Raw genomic sequence first — 17,300 nt, 5'->3', positions numbered from 1 at the left:
AGGAGAGTGAGTGAGCTTCAGGCTCTTTCTTGTAAGCCTCCTTTTCTGTTGGTTCATCCGGACAAGGTTGTGCTTCGCACCCGTCCTTCCTTCTTGCCAAATGTTTTCACTGCCTTCCACATCGGGCAGACTATCACCTTGCCCACTTTCTTTCCACATCCTTCCAGAGAGGAAGAGAGGCTCCACTGTCTGGACCCAAAATGTGCGCTCTCCTTTTACCTGAATCGCACACCAGCATTCCGGATGGATAACCAGCTCTTTGTTGGCTACTCAAGCGCCAAGAAAGGCCGGGATCTTCACAAGAGGACTATCTCCCGCTTGGTCATCTTGTGTATCAAGGCCTGTTATTCTATGGCTAAAATGGAACCTCCGGTGGGGCTGTGTGCCCATTCTGCCAGGACAACAGCAGCCACTATGGCATTGGGACGTGGTGTCCCCCCTGCAACACATCTGTCAGGCTGCCACGTCGGCTTCACTGCACACTTTTACAAGGCATTATTGCCTTGACAGTCAGGTCCGGAGGGACGGCTTCTTTGGCCGTTCTGTTCTCTGTCACTTTCTGGTGTAATCTTATTTGCAGACCCACCACCAAGGTTGGTATTGCTGGGGTATCTATTCTAAGGTAAGGAATCTATCACTAACGTGTCTCTTTCAGATGCACAAGTTACTACTTGTGTAACAATATATCTGTAAGAGACATTAGTTACTGATAGATTCCTTACCGCCCCACCCATCCTCCCCGTTCTGCGAACTGGAATCTAGGGTTACGGTCATCCTTTCGGGCCCTAGTTTCTATGCACTAGTGGTCAGTATCTTACATGTCTCTGCGTTCCTGTCGCGGAAAGTTGTGTACAGAACTGATGTCAGCACGCGTGAGCGCGTCTAAGTAGCTCCAGTGACGTTATCTCGGCGAATACAACGCCAACATCGCATGAGGAGCCATACGACAACGCCTATCGACGTGCAGGGGTACTGCTGACGAAGGCTTTCCGGATCCAGTCTGACGCCTGGGGATATTCTAAGGTAAGGAATAACTAATGTCTCCTACAGATATATCGTTACACAAGTAGTAACTTGTGCATTTGGCCTCAGCACTATGCACCGGGCCACCCTAGTGCTGCTGAGGGTGCTTTTTGAGTGCATCCTTGACCCTGGGGGAACCCTTGTTCTAACCCCAGAAACTCAACCCCAAGAACTGATTGCTTACCTGCAGACCGATTACCTAATTTTTCTCCATAGGATTGCATTGTCAGAACTTTTTCAGAGGAAGACAAAGTGTGGAGTTGAATTTGTATGGAAAACTAAGCAACTGTGGGGGATATTCTCAAGAACGTGTGATAACTACAACAAAATTAGCTTAACGCAGCTCTTCACATCATAGTAAAATAACTCCCTGTTAATGTGGTATTCCCAAGCCGGCAGCACCATGCGATAGTCCCACGACAACACGTCAGATGACCGCACTAAAATCAACGCGACTCCGAAAAAATGCGAAACACCAACGCGAAAAAAGTTGCGATGCCCCAAATCACGATACAAAAATCGGCAACAGGCCTGCAATCCCCACGTGTCGTGCTGGAAAATGCACTATAAAAGCAAAAAAACCACCAAAACCAAATCAAACTGCGTAGCACCATGGATGCACCCGGACCAAGTGCAGAGGACAACCGGAACCCCACAAGTCCAACGGAGGTACAGCCAGGAGCCCCTTGCTCGGGGAAGGGCAAGGAGAAGAGCAAGAGGAAGTCTGGGTTCAGTCCGCAGGAAGACTGGATCATCGTCATGGAGGTGATGGAACACTACCACAACTGTTAGTATCCTCCATTGCGTCATTGGCAACACAAATGGAAAAATGACAGTCCATCGTCACCAACGTGAATGCAGTCGGAGTATCGAGGAGGTCAATGGAGGAGGTCAAGAGGCGCTGGCATGAAGTGCACAGCCAAACCAAGGAGAAACTTGCGGCCAACAAGAAGGCAGCCAAGGCGACTGGAGGTGGGAGTCCTGCGCCACAGGAGGAGCTGGATGAAATGGTGGCCACAGTCATTAGTGTGGAGACAGTGTCAGGAGTCAGGGTCTGGACACAGCTCGATATGACCTGGCCCAACACCAACAGGGTGAGTAACGACCAGGGACTGGGGGGACGGGGAAGATGGGCAAAATGGCACACATGCCCAATCATGTGCAGCACACTGCACACCCACAATATGTGGAACATGTCCCTGATACCCTTGGCACACTGCAGCACACATCGAAACACCAAGTAGGCCCCCATCAACTATGTGCACAAATGGGACCCCCTCCATATCACCAATGCCACAACCTACCCATGCACATGTGCTGAATGCAGAAAAGCAGCTGCTCTGCGAGCCACACAGAAAATGCAAGTGACACTGCAAGACAGATAGCATGGTTGCAGTCACAATACATGACATGGTGGACAAGACTACTTTGAGGTGGATAAGTGTGGACCACATCCGCAAAGGAGCAAGTCCCATCCTGACACATCCACGTGCCCCTACAACCCACGACGTCAAAAACACATATTCAGACAAACAATGCACAAGAGTTCAAAATATGTCCAAGAGCATGCAGTCTGAATGTAAACCTCTCCAATGCGTGAACATACATGGAACACACTATTAACCTGCATCTCCCCATTACACTGCAGAGGCACAATCAGCACAATCAGCACCTCCTGCAGAGCAGACCACACATCTCAACAGCGATGATTAAGAGGACACCCTGCACATTTGCCCAGACGCCCTCCAACGTCTTGTGGACAGCATTTGCACCCCACCCCCAGGAGCATGGCAGCCTAGCTGCATTGCCGTGACCCCATACCCTGCAGAGACCACGCAGTAGGAAGCACACACCATCACGGCTGGCTCACAGGACGAACAACACATGGAATTCCAACGCTGTTAGAGTGCAAGGAGAAGATGGCTGATCAGCTGCGGGTGGGGTTCGACCTCATGGCAGCCAAACTCGATGCCATACGTGGGTGTCTGAGTCCCATCAGGGACCACTTACAGTCCCTGACGGACACCCACTGTCCGCACCATGCTCACCAACAATCCTTGGCTGACTTCGCTGGGGCCATTACTTGGATACAAGAACTGTATAGTCAGACAGGCTCCAACGATGACCGCACAGAGTTGGCATAGATGCGGAGGACAATGGAGACCATGGAGCCGATGCAGGCTGGAAGTAGGGCTGCAACGGCTGAACACCACGTTATGTTCGCTTGAGCTGGCCATGTACACCTCCAGCTCCGACACTACCCAGAATGTGAATAAAACATTCCAAAACACACAGATGTGTCATGTCTATGTTCACTCACGTATAAATGTATGGATGGATGTAGGGACATTGATTGCACTAAAAGGTACACCCTGGGAAAGGACATCAATGCGCATGTTTGACCCTGACCCACATGGCCGATTAGATGAATGTGAAAGTGTGAACTAGCTGTGGCCTCATTGCACATGAACAACAATCACATGACTGTTGGTTGTGATTCTGCGGCATCAAGAGAATGATTTTGTTCATGATTTTGTGACGTTGATGTGCAATCTGTTGGTCTGGGAGAGGGGGGTGCCCGGGGTAGGGCCCGGGTGGGGGGTCTGGTGGTGGGTGGCGGTGGGTGTTGTGCCCCTCTTGGGGTTCCGAGCCGCATGATCGTTGGCTCCATGGCACCTGTTGTTCTCCAAGTGTGGCTCTGGGCAGGGCTCCCTTTTCAGGTGCCGGTTATAGTCCGACTTTGCACCAGGTCAGAGCAGGTGTTAATTTCCAGCTGCTAACGTGCCTTATCGCATGTTATGTGATCTTATCGCCGATCACAAACAAATTACAATACTTACTGTTTTGAAATATTTTACAAACCTGTAACAAAAGTCATTTTCATCCAACTCGCTTGTTTTGATCAATCTGACTGGAAAAGTACAATTCTATTTACCTGTACCAAGTCCTGCTTGGTTCTAAAACTAAAATACAATTAAAGTAATATTTTCTATACAAACAATTGGTCTGAGTCCAGTCCTTGAGTGTGTGACATCATTTCTTGCCTGAGTATGTGTAATAAATGCTTAACACTACCCTCTGATAAAGCCTTACTGCTCGCCCACACTACCACAAATGGAGAGTAAGGTATTGTCTACTTTTACCCCGGTAAGCCTTTGGGGATCTCCTGGACTCTGGGCACACTATACCATACTTTGGTATATTATATTCAGAGCCAGCTTCCTACAAAGGGGAAAACACGGACGCTGAGCCCCAGAGCCATCTACCAGGACTCAGTGAAACATAGCACAGCATACCACCTTGATCCTTTATATATATATATGGGGGGGGGCGGCAGCTCAACCTCCTCTGGTCTCAGATGGGCCTGTCCTTGGCCCAGGTGCAGCCTGTACGGGTCTGACACCGTGGGAGGTGGCGGTGCTTATGAAGCATACTGCGTGAGCTCCGACACCAGTGGATAATACTCTGGCGCTTATGAATCACGTGGCACAGGGTCCGTGACACCAGTAGCCCCTCCTCCTCACACCAGGAAGCAAGCAGGGACAGGGAGTCCCACAGTGGCAGTGTCCTTAGACGTCGTCATTCACGTCCCACAACCCCAAGGGCAAATAACGTGCTGATCACTTTAAAAGGAACCATGTGCACCCGGGGTATGAGATCAGTAAATTTTCCACATCAACAGCATGCAGGTGTAAAAAAAATAACACGGGGGGTGGTGCTGGAGCGACAAGATGGCAGCTGCAGCTTGAGTTCCCTGCCAGCACCCAACATCCTGGCCCCATTTGGGAGCCTCTCTGACGGCTAGCACAGATTATAATTCCCGGTGGTACCGGGGTTGAGTTTGGGGGAGGTGAGAAGAGGCCTCACGGACGGGAGGTGCTAAGGGGCAGGCCGGGCTGGACGTCTGCATGCTCAGGCCTTCCCCAGGTGTATGTATGTATATGTAAATGTATAGGCATTTATATAGCGCACTACTTACCCGTAGGGTCCCAAGGCGCTTCGACCGCTGCGAAACCCTTCCTGGCTTCCCTGAGAGATGGTCCCTTAATGGGTATCTCCAGGGTGAGACCAGGCATCCCCGGCGGTCTGGTGGGGCCGTTAGTGAAGATGAGGCAAGCTAATGCCCAGAGTTGCCGAGTGTGATCGCTGATCAGAGTGGGCACCGAAGCGAGAGAATTATCGAGTCCGCTGACCCTGGTCCAGAAACCTGCCGCGCCGGGAATCGAACCCTGGTCCCGGGCCGTCCTCTGCTCTCGGGTCTGCCGCCTCTAACCAGTGAGCCACACTACGTTCCTGGGCCTGCCTTGTGAAAGGGAGGCCTCCACTCTGGAAATGTCTGCCGCAGTCACCACACTGATCTGGCCTTGCGACGATGGCAGCCTGGGAGGAGTAGCGCTGCACCGACCTGCGCTGGTGCACAGAGAGCAGGCGACGCAGGGACCTGCTGCTGCCTTCCAAATGCAGTGTGGGTTCTCCCAACACAGGGAAAAGTCGGGAGCACCAAGAAGAGGTAAGCCAGCAACAAGGGGTGGGGGGAAGCGTCCGGCCTCTCACATTTCTCCTGATGGTACTTTGATGGGCGTGAACCTTTTATTGCTGGGGCTGGTACACCTCACTCCCTTGTTTTGCCTGGCCCTTGTGACTGTGGCTTGGGTGCCACTGGGCCCATCCATAATAACTGCCTTCTTTGGGGGCTAGAGCCTGCTGACAGGACAGTTACTGGGGTGGCCCCTCCCATCGCGGTGGTGTTCACTCATGTGCAGCGTGTGCCATGGGCCACTCGAGCCGGCTCCTAGTGATGCAGTGTGCAGATCCCCTTGGGGTGGGAAGATTTGGGTGCTGCTCGTGCTGCCATCATGCACTGGGACAGGAACAGACTAATTTGCATACAGCCAGGTTCTGAAACTGGGATGGTGCAATGAGCTAAAAAACGGTGTTGGATCTAGCCCTGATCTCTTGACTGGGTGAGAGTATTCTGCTTAATTCAGAGACTCTGTCCCTCACCACCCCTTGTTGTAAATAATTTTGTCCACCCTAAGCGTGGAAGGGTATACTCAGACATGAGTCCCTTGCTCATTGCACCATCAGGATTCAAGCAAGCCGGGCCGAAGACGGCTGTAATGCCAGAAACCGGTCCCCGGAAGCTTGTTTCCTTCCCAGTGTAAGAATTGGCTTGTGTAGTTTGGTTTGCCCTGTTCCCATCATGCACTGGGACAGGAACAGACTAATTTGCATACAGCCAGGTTCTGAAACTGGGATGGTGCAATGAGCTAAAAAACGGTGTTGGATCTAGCCCTGATCTCTTGACTGGGTGAGAGTATTCTGCTTAATTCAGAGACTCTGTCCCTCACCACCCCTTGTTGTAAATAATTTTGTCCACCCTAAGCGTGGAAGGGTATACTCAGACATGAGTCCCTTGCTCATTGCACCATCAGGATTCAAGCAAGCCGGGCCGAAGACGGCTGTAATGCCAGAAACCGGTCCCCGGAAGCTTGTTTCCTTCCCAGTGTAAGAATTGGCTTGTGTAGTTTGGTTTGCCCTGTTCCCATCATGCACTGGGACAGGAACAGACTAATTTGCATACAGCCAGGTTCTGAAACTGGGATGGTGCAATGAGCTAAAAAACGGTGTTGGATCTAGCCCTGATCTCTTGACTGGGTGAGAGTATTCTGCTTAATTCAGAGACTCTGTCCCTCACCACCCCTTGTTGTAAATAATTTTGTCCACCCTAAGCGTGGAAGGGTATACTCAGACATGAGTCCCTTGCTCATTGCACCATCAGGATTCAAGCAAGCCGGGCCGAAGACGGCTGTAATGCCAGAAACCGGTCCCCGGAAGCTTGTTTCCTTCCCAGTGTAAGAATTGGCTTGTGTAGTTTGGTTTGCCCTGTTCCCATCATGCACTGGGACAGGAACAGACTAATTTGCATACAGCCAGGTTCTGAAACTGGGATGGTGCAATGAGCTAAAAAACGGTGTTGGATCTAGCCCTGATCTCTTGACTGGGTGAGAGTATTCTGCTTAATTCAGAGACTCTGTCCCTCACCACCCCTTGTTGTAAATAATTTTGTCCACCCTAAGCGTGGAAGGGTATACTCAGACATGAGTCCCTTGCTCATTGCACCATCAGGATTCAAGCAAGCCGGGCCGAAGACGGCTGTAATGCCAGAAACCGGTCCCCGGAAGCTTGTTTCCTTCCCAGTGTAAGAATTGGCTTGTGTAGTTTGGTTTGCCCTGTTCCCATCATGCACTGGGACAGGAACAGACTAATTTGCATACAGCCAGGTTCTGAAACTGTGATGGTGCAATGAGCTAAAAAACGGTGTTGGATCTAGCCCTGATCTCTTGACTGGGTGAGAGTATTCTGCTTAATTCAGAGACTCTGTCCCTCACCACCCCTTGTTGTAAATAATTTTGTCCACCCTAAGCGTGGAAGGGTATACTCAGACATGAGTCCCTTGCTCATTGCACCATCAGGATTCAAGCAAGCCGGGCCGAAGACGGCTGTAATGCCAGAAACCGGTCCCCGGAAGCTTGTTTCCTTCCCAGTGTAAGAATTGGCTTGTGTAGTTTGGTTTGCCCTGTTCCCATCATGCACTGGGACAGGAACAGACTAATTTGCATACAGCCAGGTTCTGAAACTGGGATGGTGCAATGAGCTAAAAAACGGTGTTGGATCTAGCCCTGATCTCTTGACTGGGTGAGAGTATTCTGCTTAATTCAGAGACTCTGTCCCTCACCACCCCTTGTTGTAAATAATTTTGTCCACCCTAAGCGTGGAAGGGTATACTCAGACATGAGTCCCTTGCTCATTGCACCATCAGGATTCAAGCAAGCCGGGCCGAAGACGGCTGTAATGCCAGAAACCGGTCCCCGGAAGCTTGTTTCCTTCCCAGTGTAAGAATTGGCTTGTGTAGTTTGGTTTGCCCTGTTCCCATCATGCACTGGGACAGGAACAGACTAATTTGCATACAGCCAGGTTCTGAAACTGGGATGGTGCAATGAGCTAAAAAACGGTGTTGGATCTAGCCCTGATCTCTTGACTGGGTGAGAGTATTCTGCTTAATTCAGAGACTCTGTCCCTCACCACCCCTTGTTGTAAATAATTTTGTCCACCCTAAGCGTGGAAGGGTCTACTCAGACATGAGTCCCTTGCTCATTGCACCATCAGGATTCAAGCAAGCCGGGCCGAAGACGGCTGTAATGCCAGAAACCGGTCCCCGGAAGCTTGTTTCCTTCCCAGTGTAAGAATTGGCTTGTGTAGTTTGGTTTGCCCTGTTCCCATCATGCACTGGGACAGGAACAGACTAATTTGCATACAGCCAGGTTCTGAAACTGGGATGGTGCAATGAGCTAAAAAACGGTGTTGGATCTAGCCCTGATCTCTTGACTGGGTGAGAGTATTCTGCTTAATTCAGAGACTCTGTCCCTCACCACCCCTTGTTGTAAATAATTTTGTCCACCCTAAGCGTGGAAGGGTATACTCAGACATGAGTCCCTTGCTCATTGCACCATCAGGATTCAAGCAAGCCGGGCCGAAGACGGCTGTAATGCCAGAAATCGGTCCCCGGAAGCTTGTTTCCTTCCCAGTGTAAGAATTGGCTTGTGTAGTTTGGTTTGCCCTGTTCCCATCATGCACTGGGACAGGAACAGACTAATTTGCATACAGCCAGGTTCTGAAACTGGGATGGTGCAATGAGCTAAAAAACGGTGTTGGATCTAGCCCTGATCTCTTGACTGGGTGAGAGTATTCTGCTTAATTCAGAGACTCTGTCCCTCACCACCCCTTGTTGTAAATAATTTTGTCCACCCTAAGCGTGGAAGGGTATACTCAGACATGAGTCCCTTGCTCATTGCACCATCAGGATTCAAGCAAGCCGGGCCGAAGACGGCTGTAATGCCAGAAACCGGTCCCCGGAAGCTTGTTTCCTTCCCAGTGTAAGAATTGGCTTGTGTAGTTTGGTTTGCCCTGTTCCCATCATGCACTGGGACAGGAACAGACTAATTTGCATACAGCCAGGTTCTGAAACTGGGATGGTGCAATGAGCTAAAAAACGGTGTTGGATCTAGCCCTGATCTCTTGACTGGGTGAGAGTATTCTGCTTAATTCAGAGACTCTGTCCCTCACCACCCCTTGTTGTAAATAATTTTGTCCACCCTAAGCGTGGAAGGGTATACTCAGACATGAGTCCCTTGCTCATTGCACCATCAGGATTCAAGCAAGCCGGGCCGAAGACGGCTGTAATGCCAGAAACCGGTCCCCGGAAGCTTGTTTCCTTCCCAGTGTAAGAATTGGCTTGTGTAGTTTGGTTTGCCCTGTTCCCATCATGCACTGGGACAGGAACAGACTAATTTGCATACAGCCAGGTTCTGAAACTGGGATGGTGCAATGAGCTAAAAAACGGTGTTGGATCTAGCCCTGATCTCTTGACTGGGTGAGAGTATTCTGCTTAATTCAGAGACTCTGTCCCTCACCACCCCTTGTTGTAAATAATTTTGTCCACCCTAAGCGTGGAAGGGTATACTCAGACATGAGTCCCTTGCTCATTGCACCATCAGGATTCAAGCAAGCCGGGCCGAAGACGGCTGTAATGCCAGAAACCGGTCCCCGGAAGCTTGTTTCCTTCCCAGTGTAAGAATTGGCTTGTGTAGTTTGGTTTGCCCTGTTCCCATCATGCACTGGGACAGGAACAGACTTATTTGCATACAGCCAGGTTCTGAAACTGGGATGGTGCAATGAGCTAAAAAACGGTGTTGGATCTAGCCCTGATCTCTTGACTGGGTGAGAGTATTCTGCTTAATTCAGAGACTCTGTCCCTCACCACCCCTTGTTGTAAATAATTCTGTTGGGGGACTGGCAGGCACGACTGCATCGCCCTCCCATGATGGCAAAGTACAAACCCGCCATGAATCACAGTAAACCTGACCACTACGCTAAATCCTTGCTGCACACGAATTCCGCATCGGGCATTGTACGGTCGGTCAAGTTGGACGACCCCGTGGCATGTGGGATTTCCAGTAAGGTGCATTCGGCCCTCACAGCGAGTGCGGTTTAACACATAAAATGTCAGTTATGGGGAAAATGTGAGACCAGGGTCGTGTCTCCTCCCACACACAGGTGCTTCAATTATTCAACTTGACCCTGGGTTTTATCGGCTCCTCCGGCTGATTCATGGTCATGCCGCAGGGTGACCTGGACAGAGGACAAACTGGAGTGGTGGGCTTAGGCCTTAGGGGGTTCCCGCTCGGGTCCAGGCCCTGGTCTGCTCTCGCTGAGGTCAGTTTTGCGGCCCATCTCGAGTGACTGCCCTTAAGCTCAAAGCAAACAGTAGAAGCTTGCTACGATGGGAATGCCAGGTCAAAGGTTTGCTACCTTCAAAAGTCATAACAGGGCAAGTCTTTCCAGGCCATGCTACACAGTAAACCGACACAGACGCAATATGAATTTGTACGGCTGGAGGGGCATTTCAGATGCCTTGAGTAGGCTTTCCCCTTGTGCCGGAAAGATCCCTGCTCAGTACAATGGAAATGCCACAGATTGATGCAGTGATATGTAATGGAATACAGAGTTCAGATATTTGCTCTTGATTTATCTACATGGGCACATGAGCTGCCCAGGAGTTAGGTCGGTTTCAGATTGCCTTTCGTGCTCAGGCATGTGTCAAGAACGACACAGAAACGAGGCAAGGGTAGAGGATGTAGTCTTACGGCTAGACTGGAGCAAGGTTTCGAAAAAAAGCAACTTGCTCAGATGTAATACTCTCATATAACCTCGTAATCAATTACTAATAATGTTTGTAATACTAAATTTACACAACATTTTAACACTTACTAGAGAAAGGGGAAGCTTGCCTATGTGTTTTACTAACAAGTACCCTGAGTGCAACTAAAGATGGCTGCTAACGTGGGAAAATACATTGCGCATGCGTCAACTGCATGACGTCTTAACGCTTGGAGGGGAAAGATTTGCTTCTGCGCAATGACCGTTTTAAAAGGGCCGCTTAAGAACTCACATGCTAAGCATCTGCTCTGCTGAAACTAAATCTCATTATATACTAAGTACTAATACATAAATAGTCTTTATTAGTAAATGGGATTAGAGTAGAGATAAGTTGTGTACAGTGAAATCATTTTATTTGAATCTAAAATCTTGTCTTTTTGACTTATCTGTTTGTTCGTATTTGGGCCTTAAAGAGAACTAAGGGCTGATAATCATGTGACACTCATCCGCATGCGGGGTAGGGACAACTCCGAAGTCATGAGCTCAAGTCTTGGAACCCGATCTAGGACACCCTTACTACATGTCCTGGGAACTAGCTGAACCTCCTGAAGACTCAATGGACAACTGTACAAACTGTATACATTGTTGATAATGTATTATGAACATGGGTGGGAATAAAGCTTGGGAGAAACAAATTATTGGGTGGGAACATAAGACAAATGTCTTAAGAAAAAAAGTTGTAAACTTAGCATGGTGTGATGATCATCCCCTGGAGCTGGGAAACCAAGGTTCGAGCCTCGGGGGTTGACTCCACATCCTAGGATTCTGGGCAATTCACTTAATCTCCTGGCACCTGCCAAAAAAGTGTCCTTGTGTAAAGTAACTGGTGCTCATGTAAAGCGCACCAATACCTTCAGGTCGAGTTTGCGCTATATAAATCTGCAAAAAAAAGAAAAAGGTGAAACTCGTACATCTCTGATCACATCCCAAGAGAATGCTTGTACAGGGAACCAGCATTCCATCCTGAATGTAATATATCCTTACGATTGGAACAATTCGTATTGCACCTAGTTTCCAATTAGTTCTTGGGGAAGTGAGAGAGCCCCAGTAAATAGAGACGTGCCCAGATTTTTCCCAAAAGGGTCAGAACGCGCTCTAAATATCTTTAAAAAAAAAAAAAAGAAGCCTATACCACTATCCATCATCAGCCACTACTCCTCCTCCAACCTAGTGAGTGAACAGACGTCACGCTTCACTCACGGAGGGGAATACACTCCAAGTGTACCCCCAGTTAGATCATCTAGGTCTATTGGGGGAGCCACAAAATAATCGTGGAGCATTACCAGTGGTCTCATGATAAAAAGCCTAGGGGGAGGAAAAATATAGGGTGGCCAAAATGCTGAATATCAGACCTGGATATGCATAAACACCTTCCTGTTCCAACAGGTATGAAGATGGGGTAATTCACAACGTATCTGTACCTTGGGTGAAAAAAGAGATCATCCTCAGAAATCGGATACTACTGTTTAATTTAACATCTTTATTTTCAGTTCTGAATTAAACAATGTAAAAAAACATACCAACAGTAATAACGTATTCATTTCTTGCAAATGGTGGGTTTGATCTGCACTTCTCAAGCTTTGTGGTCTGTCTAACATTATCATCGGTTATCACTCTTTACATGTAAGCAATGCTCATATATTATCTCCTAAATTCTCCATATTCCATTCATTACAGGATACTGCACGTCCCTGGCGTTCCATAGTTGCAATTATCAGCTCCCAACAAATTTCCACAATCCCCTCCGCTCCCAACACACTCCACCTCTTTTCTTTTCCCTACTGCCTTCCTGCAGCAGTTTTGGTAGGTGTACATCTTTCAGCCCCAACCAATAGAGCCTTTTCTGATTTCTCGTCACTCCCAGCCGCCCTCATCCGTAGCTCTTCGGCTAGGGGAAATCTCTCCCCATGTGTTTTTTGTGGGGCTCATAAGTTACAACCAGTAAATGGATATGCAGTGCTTTTCTACATTTACTAAACGAAAAAGACGCACCCATCATCGACGGCTGGGAAGCACTTTTAAACAGTTTAATAAATGAATTCTCGTCCAAATCTTGCACCTGGCAGGATACACCACAACCTCGCATTTCACCTGCAACAAAAAAGTTTAAATCTCAAAGAAACTCGGCCCTACGTCGGGCCAGTAAAAGCCCAGGAAATGCAATCCTATTCAACCTCTACCAGCAAGCTCAAAAAGCTTTCAAGGCATCCGTGCATAGAGACAAACAATCAGTGTCAGACCAGTTCTGGTTGAAGTTAGTCTACGCCAGCAAGAAGTCCAACTCAAAGCTATTCTGGTCTCTCGTGAATAGAGGCCCACTAGGAGGCAGAGGATACAGCAGCGCAAAAATAAGCGGTGACAACTGGACTGAGTTTCTATACAATCACTTCGGTGAACATTCAAGCAGGATAGAGCATCCCCGTGCCCATTCAACATCCAAATCTTGGCCAGCACTTGGTGATGCCTGTTTCAAAGGTAACACCAGGTCCATCACCCCAGTTGAAGATTACCCAAATACAACAATAATCGAGAGAATGGCGGCACAAAATGATCCAACATTAGAGACTCTGACGACACCAGGAGTTTTAAGAAACACCATCGCTCGGATAATTAGGAAAGGCAGGTCAGACTGAGCACCCGGCCCTAAAGGGCTACCCCAGGCCTTGTTCAAGTCAGATGTAACGTTGTGGTCAGGTCTCCTCACACCCCTGTTTTTACATTGAAGGCTCAACCACCACATCCCGGATTCCTGGAAAGGTGCGATCATCCATCTCATCTACAAGAGCGGTAACAGAAACGACCTGAAAAAATATAGGATAGAACTCCTTGACATCGAAGCTAAATACTATGCCAGCATTGCACTGGAATACCTTTCAACTTGGGCCGAATCAACACAGCACCTTCCCTTCAACCAGACCAGCTTCGTCGCTAATTCAGGCACAACCAGTAATCTACTGACACTAACCGTTTTGATGGCGAAGGCTGACGTCCGTCGTATCCAACTATATTGCTGCTTCGTCGACTTCAAGGCGGCTTTTGATCGGGTGCCACGAGGCCAACTATGGCAAAAATGAGAGAGCTGGGGCATACCCACTGCTCTCTTAAAAGCCATAATCCTACTCCATACACAAACCTGTATAAGAATAAAGTTCGGAGAAAGCTCTCATGTCTCAAAAAAGATCCCAACAGGTAACAGTGTTAAACAAGGCTGCGTGATGGCACCGCTTCTTTTTAATCTGTTAATCTCAGACCTATCCTCCACACTTGACAAAGTTAATTCTCACCCGCCTCAACTAGATGGAACCCGCATGAGCACCCTTTTAAACGCCAACGACCTCGTGTTACTGAGCTACACAAAAGTAGGCCTACAGAGGCTACTGGACGAACTACTCCTCTATACAATTGACAAAGCTCTAAAGAAGAGGACATCCATAAAGCAATACTGGAAATGTCCAAACACAAAGCCCCAGGTCCTGATGGGGTTCCAGCAAATCTGTATAGCACTTTACCCAAATTTTGGGAACATTTTTTAACTAATGTTTTTAATGCGTCAACTGTTAATGGGTTCCCGGCATCCTGGTCAACCTCTGTAATAGTTCCAGTTTTTAAAAAGGGCCGAAGGGATGACCCCTCCTGCTACAGACCGATCTCGTTGATTGACTCTGCCGTGAAAATCTTAGGCAGAGTCATTCTGTACCAACTTAGGGATTGGCTGGAGGAAAGAGGGGTCTTATCCAACTTACAATATGGGTTCAGGGAGCACAGAAGCACTTTAGACCAGTGTTTAAACCTCCACTTGTTGATAAGCAAATATACACAGGCTAAGGAAGGATTGCTTTACTTAGGTTTTATGGACCTTTCTTCGGCCTTTGACCTGGTGAACAGGTCAAAACTCTGGACTATTTTATTAAATATAGGGATTGACCCAGCGTTAGTAAATTTTTTACCTGCTCTTCACCAAGGGCTTTTAGCATCAGTTAGGGTTACCAGGGAGGGGGGTCACACTAGTCACTTTAGCTCAAGGCGGGGCGTCAGGAAGGGCTGCATCCTGGCGCCCCTCCTTTTTAATTTATATATTAATGCGTTAGACAAAAATCTGGAGGGCGCCTCACTGGATGTTCCGCGTATAGGGGGATCGGCCATACCGGTCCTCCTGTACGCGGACGATGCAGTATTGTTGGCCAGGACGGGCCTTGGGCTCCAGAGGCTATTAGACTCGTTTGGCACATTTATGGGTTCCCTTGATCTCAGGGTCAATAATTCAAAGTCACATGCCATGATTGTGGGTAAAAACCGGAGGGGCCTTAAATCTAAACGTTTTACTTGTAATGGTATGGAAATTTCCGGGGTATCTGTTTTTACATACCTTGGTTTTTTTTTTGATGATAGAGGAACATGGGGCCCTCAACAGAAGCAAAAGGCTGTCAACATGTGCACTTATGGCCTTTGCAAAACGGCTGGGAGCGAGGCCTATGGAGGCCCTTTTAAATATATACAAGTCAAAATGCCTGGCCATAGCCTCATATGGTGCCTCATTATGGGGCTATATACCCCAGGAAAAGATTCAGGTGGCTGAAAATACATTTTTAAGATCCCTCCTGGCGGTCCCCAACTCAACCCCCACTTTTTCCATTCATTCTGAGGTGGGGTTGGGTTATGTGAGTGATCAACTGAAGGTGGCCCCGTTGATTACCTGGGTTAAGACCTGGCTGAACCAGGAGATTACATTGAACCACCTAATTTTGAGAGAATGTATGGCCCTAGAGAGGATTGATAAGGTACCTTGGTTAGTTTATATAAAGGCAATGTTTAGGAAACTTGGGCGCCCTGAACTTTATTGGTCCCCGGAGCTCATTAAGAAGGAAGATATAGTATGGACAAAGAAGAATGCCTTGGGTATGCTAGTTTTAGAACGAGAGGAACGAGAATTGTTAAAACCCTGTGTCAGATCAAATTATGCTCTGCTGACAACCATGTCCCTAGAACCATATTTAAAAATTGTTACAATTCCGTTCCATCGGCATCTCCTAATTAGGTTTAGATTTAACCTGATCCACTATTCTTTGGGACATCTTCCAGTGTGGGGTGAACCGGATTCCTCCCCACTATGCAGCTGTGATAACTTCTCCCAAAATACGTTGCATTTCATTATGTTCTGTGATCATTATGCTGAACCCCGTAAAACCTTTTTAAAGCCGCTACTGAGGGAGGCTGGGTTTATACAAGTTAGACCCGCACTGACTTATTTGCAACTATTAAGTAGCAGCCGAGTAATGTTTGGTGTTGCAAACTTTCTGGTAGCAGCAGTACGGAAGAAGGCTAAGAGAACAGTTATTTGTAATCCGCATGAATGAATTTGCCTTTTTAAGCTATTTACAAACTGTTTTTATATTGGTTTATTTTTCTAACTGGTGAACCTTTTAACTGTTCTTAAATTTACGTATGTGATGTATCTACAGGAACAAATGAATTGTTACATATTTGCTTTTATGATTTTAAATAATCGAATAAAGTATTTTTGACTGACTGACTGACTGACAAAGCTCTCAAACTGAATCTGTCAAAAACAAAAATAATTCATTTCGGTAAACAGAAGCAGCAGAAATGTGGGTGGTTTTTCAACAATAAAAGCATCAACACAGTGCCACACTATAAATTCCTGTGAATCTTACTTGACTCCAGAGGTTCCTTCACTAAGCAAAAAGACGCTGTTAAGGCTAACAACTGTTGCTGGAGGTCGCCTCAGCAAAACTTTCAAAACATTTACTTGGGCCAAGCCTAACTCCACTGCTCAAGGTGATGAAGGCTAAGATCACCAACTCTCTATCATATGGATACGAGATTATGATGGATGCAACAAGCATCCTATTAAACAAATCAACCACCAGAATCTTTAAACTAGCATGGCGCCTGCCTAGGTCTTCATCCCCAGCACAAGTTAGACTAGAACTTGTGTGATATATCAAGGACCCCTTGGTAAGGATAAAGTTCCTGGGTCAGGGAAATTAGTTCAATGCGAAGGTATCAACCCAGGCCAAATTACAAGACAAACACTGGCTATTTAAAGACAAAAATTATGCAAAAAATTATGAACTATAACACAGAAAAATATACTGTTGTAAAAAGGTTTTTTTTAAATTATTATTGATAAAAATAGATTAAACACATACATCATGTATACGAGATAAATTGATACGATAAAAAGATTTTTGTTAATGATAAAAATGAAACATTTGTTTTAAAAAAGGCTCGAGGGAGTTCTAAATGTTATTGGCGTGGCTGTAGTCTGTCAACGCGTTTCGACACGTCGTAGTGTCTTCCTCAGGACAATATTTTTTGCAGCCAAATTTTCTAAAAAGAACAAAACATCTTTAGCTTTTCTCAACATATCGTACATTGTGTTATAGTGCATCATTCTCTTATATTTTATCTAAAAAATGAACTTTTTCTTTAATTTCAGGTATTCTTTTTTTAGCCAGGTACAAGAGTCTGATCAA

This window comes from Lissotriton helveticus, chromosome 1_1 (assembly GCF_964261635.1).
Source record: "Lissotriton helveticus chromosome 1_1, aLisHel1.1, whole genome shotgun sequence".
Taxonomy (NCBI): domain Eukaryota; kingdom Metazoa; phylum Chordata; class Amphibia; order Caudata; family Salamandridae; genus Lissotriton; species Lissotriton helveticus.
This window is presented reverse-complemented; position numbering follows the sequence as displayed.